The sequence below is a fragment of the Mustela erminea genome, chromosome 16 (genome assembly GCF_009829155.1).
Source record: "Mustela erminea isolate mMusErm1 chromosome 16, mMusErm1.Pri, whole genome shotgun sequence".
Lineage (NCBI taxonomy): Eukaryota > Metazoa > Chordata > Mammalia > Carnivora > Mustelidae > Mustela > Mustela erminea.
The window spans coordinates 67,932,984-67,939,928 of NC_045629.1; the positions used below are offsets into that span (position 1 = coordinate 67,932,984).

At 42.8% G+C, this 6,945-nt stretch overlaps 1 long non-coding RNA gene across 1 annotated transcript; it reads left to right on the top strand.

The window, feature by feature from the left end:
- Nucleotides 1-1,974: 1,974 nt before the first annotated feature.
- Nucleotides 1,975-5,076, top strand: LOC116574732. The gene is made up of 3 exons (XR_004279463.1): nt 1,975-2,109; nt 2,883-3,013; nt 5,010-5,076. It is a non-coding gene; the product is annotated as an uncharacterized LOC116574732 (long non-coding RNA).
- Nucleotides 5,077-6,945: the final 1,869 nt, after the last annotated feature.

Genomic DNA, 6,945 nt, shown 5'->3' on the forward strand with positions numbered 1-6,945 from the left:
CCAATCAGATAAAAACAATTCAGGAATTTAGGGGATGCCTGGGTGGCTTCATCGGTTAAGGGCCAACTCTTGATCTCAGATCAGGTCTTGATCTCAAGGTCATGAGTTGAGGCCCTGCATTGGGCTCCACCCTGGCATAGATAATAATTCTTTAAAAATTTTTAATTAAAAATAATAATTTTAAATTTTAAATTAAAATGTACTTAATTTATTAAATTAAAAATTTATGGTATTAAATTAAAATTTTTTAATTAAAAATTTAAAAAAAATTTTTAATTATTCATGAATTTAGAAATACACTGCTGGGAGCTAAACCACAAATCCAGAGAAAAACAACTGTGTAACAGCTCTCTAGGCCTACAGAAATGTCCCATTTCTGGCACTCAAGGCTTCAGGTGAGTAACAACATCGACGTGTATAGGAGGTGTTATTTAGTGATCCCATAATTGATCCCCCCCAAACATGGGCATTGTTAAGAATGGAGGTGGTCTCTTTGATGTTACATCAGGACAACAGGCAGAAAATGGGACTCTCTACCAGCCAAACCAAATCGTAAAGGTAGGGGCCTGGTTAGCCGAAGGGAGCCATTTGGTTGTAAAATTAGATTGACCCTGCCCCTCCCAGAGGAACTTACTTGCAAACCCCTGATATAGGGGCGGGGCAGGCCAGATGGAGACATCCAATCAGTGGGGCACGCATATATTTACTGTGGTGAGTTGAAGTCTCATTGGCTACCTGTGTGTGGGCCGGGCTCAACGACCTCTATAAAGACTAGTCTGTGAGGCTGGGGCCGGGGGAGTAATAGGAGTTAGAATAGGCATTGGAGTAGTAGGAGGAGTTAGAATAGCAGTTAGAATAGCCGTTGGGATAGCCCTTACGGTAGCCTTTGGGAGAGTCAGAGCTTTGTAGTCATCATGGTCGTCGGGAGCGTCGTGGTCGTCCTGGTCATCCTGGTCATCGCAGTTGTAGACAGCGGCGCCACGGCGAACAACATCGCGGCCAGCAGCCTCGCCACAGAGAGCAGCCTCCTTCGGAGTGGCCTCGTCCAGAGCAGCCTCATCCAGAGCAGCCTCATCCGGAGCGGCCTTCTTGGGAGTGACCTTGTCGGGGTCATCGTCCTCTCTTCGTAAGAGATGGCCCCTACCAGTCAGTTTGATTTTCAATGCTTGGCGTGAAATAAAGCTTTGTTTGATTTTCGCTTTGTGTCAGTCTCGTTCCTTTGATCACAGACCCTAACAATAAACAGGTTGGTTTTCTCCGCTACCAAAGGGTGGAGTGCTCCTGTGAAACCTTTGTTAAACCGAAACAGCATAAAGCCAAGGCAGAAACATTTTTGATTTATACGGAAACATTTTTGGGCACTGCCAAACCCAAGAAATAACCTCTCTCGGGCTTTAGGATACATCTTAGGATACCTTAGGATACATCCTGCTAATGGAGGCGCAAAATAAATCGAGATAAAGCACAGATGCTCACCAGACACAGGTCAAAGCTCTGGCGGCTCCCAGCGGAGCTACCGCTGTCGGGTCTGGCTGCCGCTGTGGGGTCTGGCTATCTGTCTAACGGCTGCTGCAAACTAAGCAGAACGCTCTTTACGCTTTTCGCCTTTTGTCGTAAAAGTGAACATCTTCTTCCGGTTTCTTTCCCTTAGCGTAAACAGGTACTCATGGAGGTACTTTCTAAGAGCAAAGTGACATAACCCGAACTTCCAAAAAGCAGAGGATAGCTGTAACTGCTTTCCTTTTTGGCTGCCTAATATTCACCACCCCCAACACACACGCACGCAGTTTTTTGTGAAAACAGTCCCTAATGTCCTCCTAAGGAATCAGTTGTCTCCGATGGCAAATGGTTTTACTGGGACTGCCAGTGCAGTTGGCAGGAAGTGAGCCCATAATTCCAAGGTAAGCCAGCTGAACTCAGAACTTTGAACTTGATCAGAAATGGAACAAAACATAAAACACCAGAAAGGGCATAACCACATTCCTTCCATCCGCATCTCCTAGCAAGAACACTGAAACATTCCTACTTCTAGACTCCAGGGGCTGAGTATCTGTCCTTTTATGAACCTGCTCTCCAGTCCTTCCTGTTGATTCTATGAGCTTCCTGATGGTATCGTAATAAATTCCTTTCCTGCTGTTAAAAATCCTAATTAATAGTATTACCATGAGCTTTAGAACACATAATTCTGACTCTAAGTTTCACATCTGGCATTCACTGACTAGTTTTCTCACCTATAAAATAATATAACACATACTTTATAAACTACTTTTAGAAATAAATGAGATATTATATGCCAAGCACCTGGCTTAGTACCTGGTTCAGAAGTAAGCCATTGGCTAATATTAATTTCCTTCCAATCTTTCTTCCTCTCAGCTAATGTTATATAGATTTGGTTTTGATATTTCATATGACTACTTAGAGACAAGGTAAGTGTTAGAATAATTTTGAGTTCATTTAAGTCAAGTTGAATTATGATCTCCAACTGAGATTCAGTTGTTCTCCTTAAAAAAAAAAAAAATAAGAAAAAAAGTATATGAATGGGACAGATTATACCTAATCTTTGTATCAGTAGGGATAGGGTAGTTTGTGCTGCAGCAACAAACAACCCCGAAATCTCAGCACCTTTTAACAACAAAGTTTTATTTCTTGCTCACCCTACATTTCCGTTATGAGTTGGCTGGGTTTCTGCTCCAGTTCATCCTTACCCAGTGCATTAGGAAAAAACAAAAACAAAAAACAAACAGAACCAATAGAATAGGTACATAGAGATTTATTTTAAGGAATTGGTTCACATGGTGGTGGGCTGGCATCTGTGAAGCAGGCCAACAGGCTGGAAATTCAGATAAGAATTGATGTTTGTAGTCTTGGATCTGAATTTACAGGGTAACAGCCTGGAAACTCAAGCAGGGTATCTATGTCAGAATCTGGAGGAGAATTCCTTCCTCTTTGAGAAACCTTAGTCTACTCCCAAGGACTTCAAAGGACTGGATGAGGCCCACCCACATTATGGAAGGTAGTGTGCTTTACTCAAAGTCCACTAATCTAAGTGTTAATCACATCTAAAAAAAAAAAGAGAGAGAGAGAGAAAGAAAGAAAGAAATCTTCACAGCAACATCTACACTGGTTTGACCAAACAATTAGGCACTGTAGCCTAGCCAGGCTGACATAAAATTAACCATCATACCCAGTCTAAAAAAATTATCCACCATCCCAAATGTTGCCTGTCACTGTGACAAAGGGAAAGAGAACATGGCAAATCACATCAGCTCTTAACATTTTCTACCAGAACTGATACATACCACTTCCACTCACATTTTATTACCCCCAGCAAGTCATAGAGCCATGCTTAACTTTAATGGGGTTGGGGAAGTATAATCCTACCACGGCCCAGAACAGAACCAAATATTTATGAATAGCCTTAATGAACACCACAACCTTATAATCTCAACCCCTTGATTTTTAAAAAGACTATCATTGCCCTTGGTCCCTTCTTTTCTGACTAAGCTTTCTGCCTTCATAATACACAGAGATCCCCTAAAGGAAGGCAGGACAAGGACAGCCATTAATATAAATTCAACTCATTAGACTTCTTACCACAGGGTTCTCAGCCCCTGAAAGTCTGGTTAGATAAGGGTCCAGGAGGTTTTAGTTTGTCCACTGTGAGAAGCAGTAATACCTCTTACTCTATGTACCATTTTGAAGTCTTCTAGTACTTTGAAAATCCTATAAGAAAGAGGGTCATATTTCTTGGCAGAAATGAGACAGATGGGAGAAGCATCTAAGTTATGATTTCTGAAAGGATTTTCGAACATCTTTATCCTGCTCTAGGACTTATGCCAGATTTCCCTCCTGCATTCATCTAGAGGAATTTTCATAGACAATTTATATGAAACAAGGATCTGTCTCTTGGTGCACAGTCAGCTCAGAAGTAGCCTCTTTCCCACCTTCTGCTTCCAAAAAGTAGATTGGTTGATTTATTTTATCCTGCTGAGGCAGCCAAGCCTAATTAGCATCGTTGGTTTCAAATAATCTGTGCTTCTCTTTAAAAAGAAAAAGAAAAAGGTCATCTTGTTACAAAATGTATGCAAATGTTGGGCTAATCATTTTTTACTTGACCCCCTTGTTGGCAAAAGTGACATTGATAACCCACTGAGGAGGGTAGATAGAGTTGATACTGGTGCCAATGATAACACGTCAATGATGTCTCCACTCCATAGGGTGCGGTAAGGATCGAATGAGCTAATGCTTGTGACTGGCAGAGCACAGTGCCACCACAGCTGCAACCACACTCAGTGGACAGCAGATGTTCTTATGGGCAGTTCTGCTGCTTTGCTGCAGGTGGCTGCAGGCTCAGGGCTCAGCCCCTAGAGGCAGATAATCCAGAGTTTGATTCCTGACTCAGCTGCTTGGTAATCATGGGACCACAGGCATGTTACTTAAATCTATGCTTCAGGTTTCTCCTCTCTAAAATAGAAATAACCATAGAGAATACCACATGAGATTATTGTGAGGATGAAAATTTGACATAAACAAAGCACTTAGCATAAGACTGGCCCAGGCCCTGTGCATAATAAGTGCTATTAGCCACAACTAATAACAAAATCAAGCCCCAGCTGCATTGTGTTCCCTCTGCTCAGTTCTTTTCAAAACAACATTTACTCTTTTAGGGGCAATGGCTTTCAAGCTCTGCCCAAGGAGCCTAGGTCTCCCCAGAGGAGGAAGGGGAGAGAACATAGGGTTTCCCTCCTCCTATAAACAGAGAGGTTCTGCTTTTATCTGTTCCAGAAACTGAGATGCTGCCCACAATTTCATCACTGGAAGGGGGCTACTGTGGAAGACTATTTGAAAATCTGTTTTCTCTATCATTCCTCACCTTCTCGTGCTTGGGTTAGATCATCAGAAATGAGATAAAGGGAAATAATCATTTATTATTGATTCTTGTATTTGTTTACTTACTTATCGTTGTTTTCATTCATTCATTTGTACTTTTTTGTTTTTAATTTGACCAGATCCTAAGCTAGGTCCCAGAGTTACAGCCATGAGCAAACAACACAGTCCCAGGATCATGAAAGCCACTTTCCAGTGGGAGAGATAGACAAGGAACCAGGCTGTGATGGCCGGAGGGAGGAGCATCATGATGTAGACATGTACATGGTACTGAAGGAAGAGTATTCCAAAAGTCTTTGGGGTCAAGAGAGACTTTTACGGGGAGAAAGCCTAAGGGTGTATGGGAGAAGGAGAGATGGCACATTTTCTAGGTAGACTCAAAGCCGAGAAAGATCATGGTAAATTTAGGAAATGCAGGCCGACCAGGCTTGTGAAGGCCAACAGGGAGGACAAAAGAGAAGCAAAGTACTTCCAAACAACGAACATCCAAAACCCAAGGCCAAAGTCCTCCCATCAGGGTGGACGCTTCCTTTGCAGCAGATCGGTTATAAATTCACTTCATGACTTCGGCCAAGAACCTGGCATCCCAACAAACCCCCTCCAGGGAGCAGTCTCTTGAAAGATTCTGAGTCTCTTTAGCAAAATGACACTCTTTTGGCTGCTTGGGTTTAAAGGCACATGCTGGGAACAGACAAGGACCGTCACTCTGGGAGAACCTTGCCTGAGGAGACGTGGCTGCCCCTGACAACAGCCCTCCCTCGACTGAAGCCAGTTCCTGAATGAAGTCATTGAGCCATTGCAAGGAGGACTTTGCAAGACATTCAAAGCTGAGCTCTTCCCAGAGCAGAGACCAGAGCTGAGAATTACAAAACATGCTGGATGAATCCAGGCTTCTCCAGGCAGGTGTGACAAGCGCAAATGTTCTCAGATTGTGAATGAGGCCATGACTAATTCTCACTTCATACACACAAAATCCCAGCCAAGAGGCTAAAGCTTTGCTTCTTCCTCTATCTCAGTGACTAGAAAATGCAGGCCAGCCCTCAGGAAAGAACCTGGGCATGATATCAAGGCAGAAAAGTGCTGTTATCCTAATAGTATTGAGGTAATAATAATTACAATAATAGTAATAACTAACTCTTACCAAGCACATACTCTGTGCCAGGTACTGTAATAAGCACTTAGCACAAATTAAATTTACACAAGTCAGGAACTCCATGGAGCCATTAATAGCACTACCCCAATTTAAAAAAAAAAAAAAATGTCCAGAAAGGTGAAACATAGGTAGCGGTAGGAGGCAAAAATTACAAAGAGTTTGCAAAAGCTCCAAAACAAAGTAAAAAATATCCATACATAAAAATACTAGCATTTTTACCAAAATTGACTGCAAAGACCTCAGAATACACATCGCACATGGAGCTACCCAGAGGTACCTGTAGCATATCAGGGCAACCAGTACTCAAATGGGCAGCTATAAAAGCCAGAAGAGTGGTCCAAGAAAAATGCTTTGGCTTTCAGAGAGAATCTATCCAGCAAGAGGGTATTGGGGAAGGTTCTAGGAAAGAGGTGACCTCTGAGATCTTGAAGAACCGACTAGATGTTCCAAGTTCAGGGAAAGCGGTGTGGGGGGGGAGGGTGTAGAGTGGAGTAGGTCCCAGGAAGAGCAGAAAGTGGACTGTGGATACAGGCATGGTTCCAGGGGATTCCACATCCTCAGAGCCACAGGAGGGTCTGAAGCCCTCTGCCACTTCATCTCAGCTTTTTATTTATTTCACACATTGAGCTTTTACACACAATTTCATTTGAACAAAGAGTTCCACTGATCTCTATTTTCAAAGCATAGCACCAAAAGTTAGGAAAGGTATTGAGGAGGAAGGGAATGGTAAGTTGGAGAAAGAACACAGAGAGCTTCAGTCTGAACATCAACCCCCGCCTCCCACACACACACCACCCTCTTCATTCTCTGCCGTCAGCAGACATCACTAGTGGAACTTGTAATTATTTCCCGCCATTCCCAGAGATTCAGAATCCTTCCACAACCAGCACCCCAGACATCAGAAG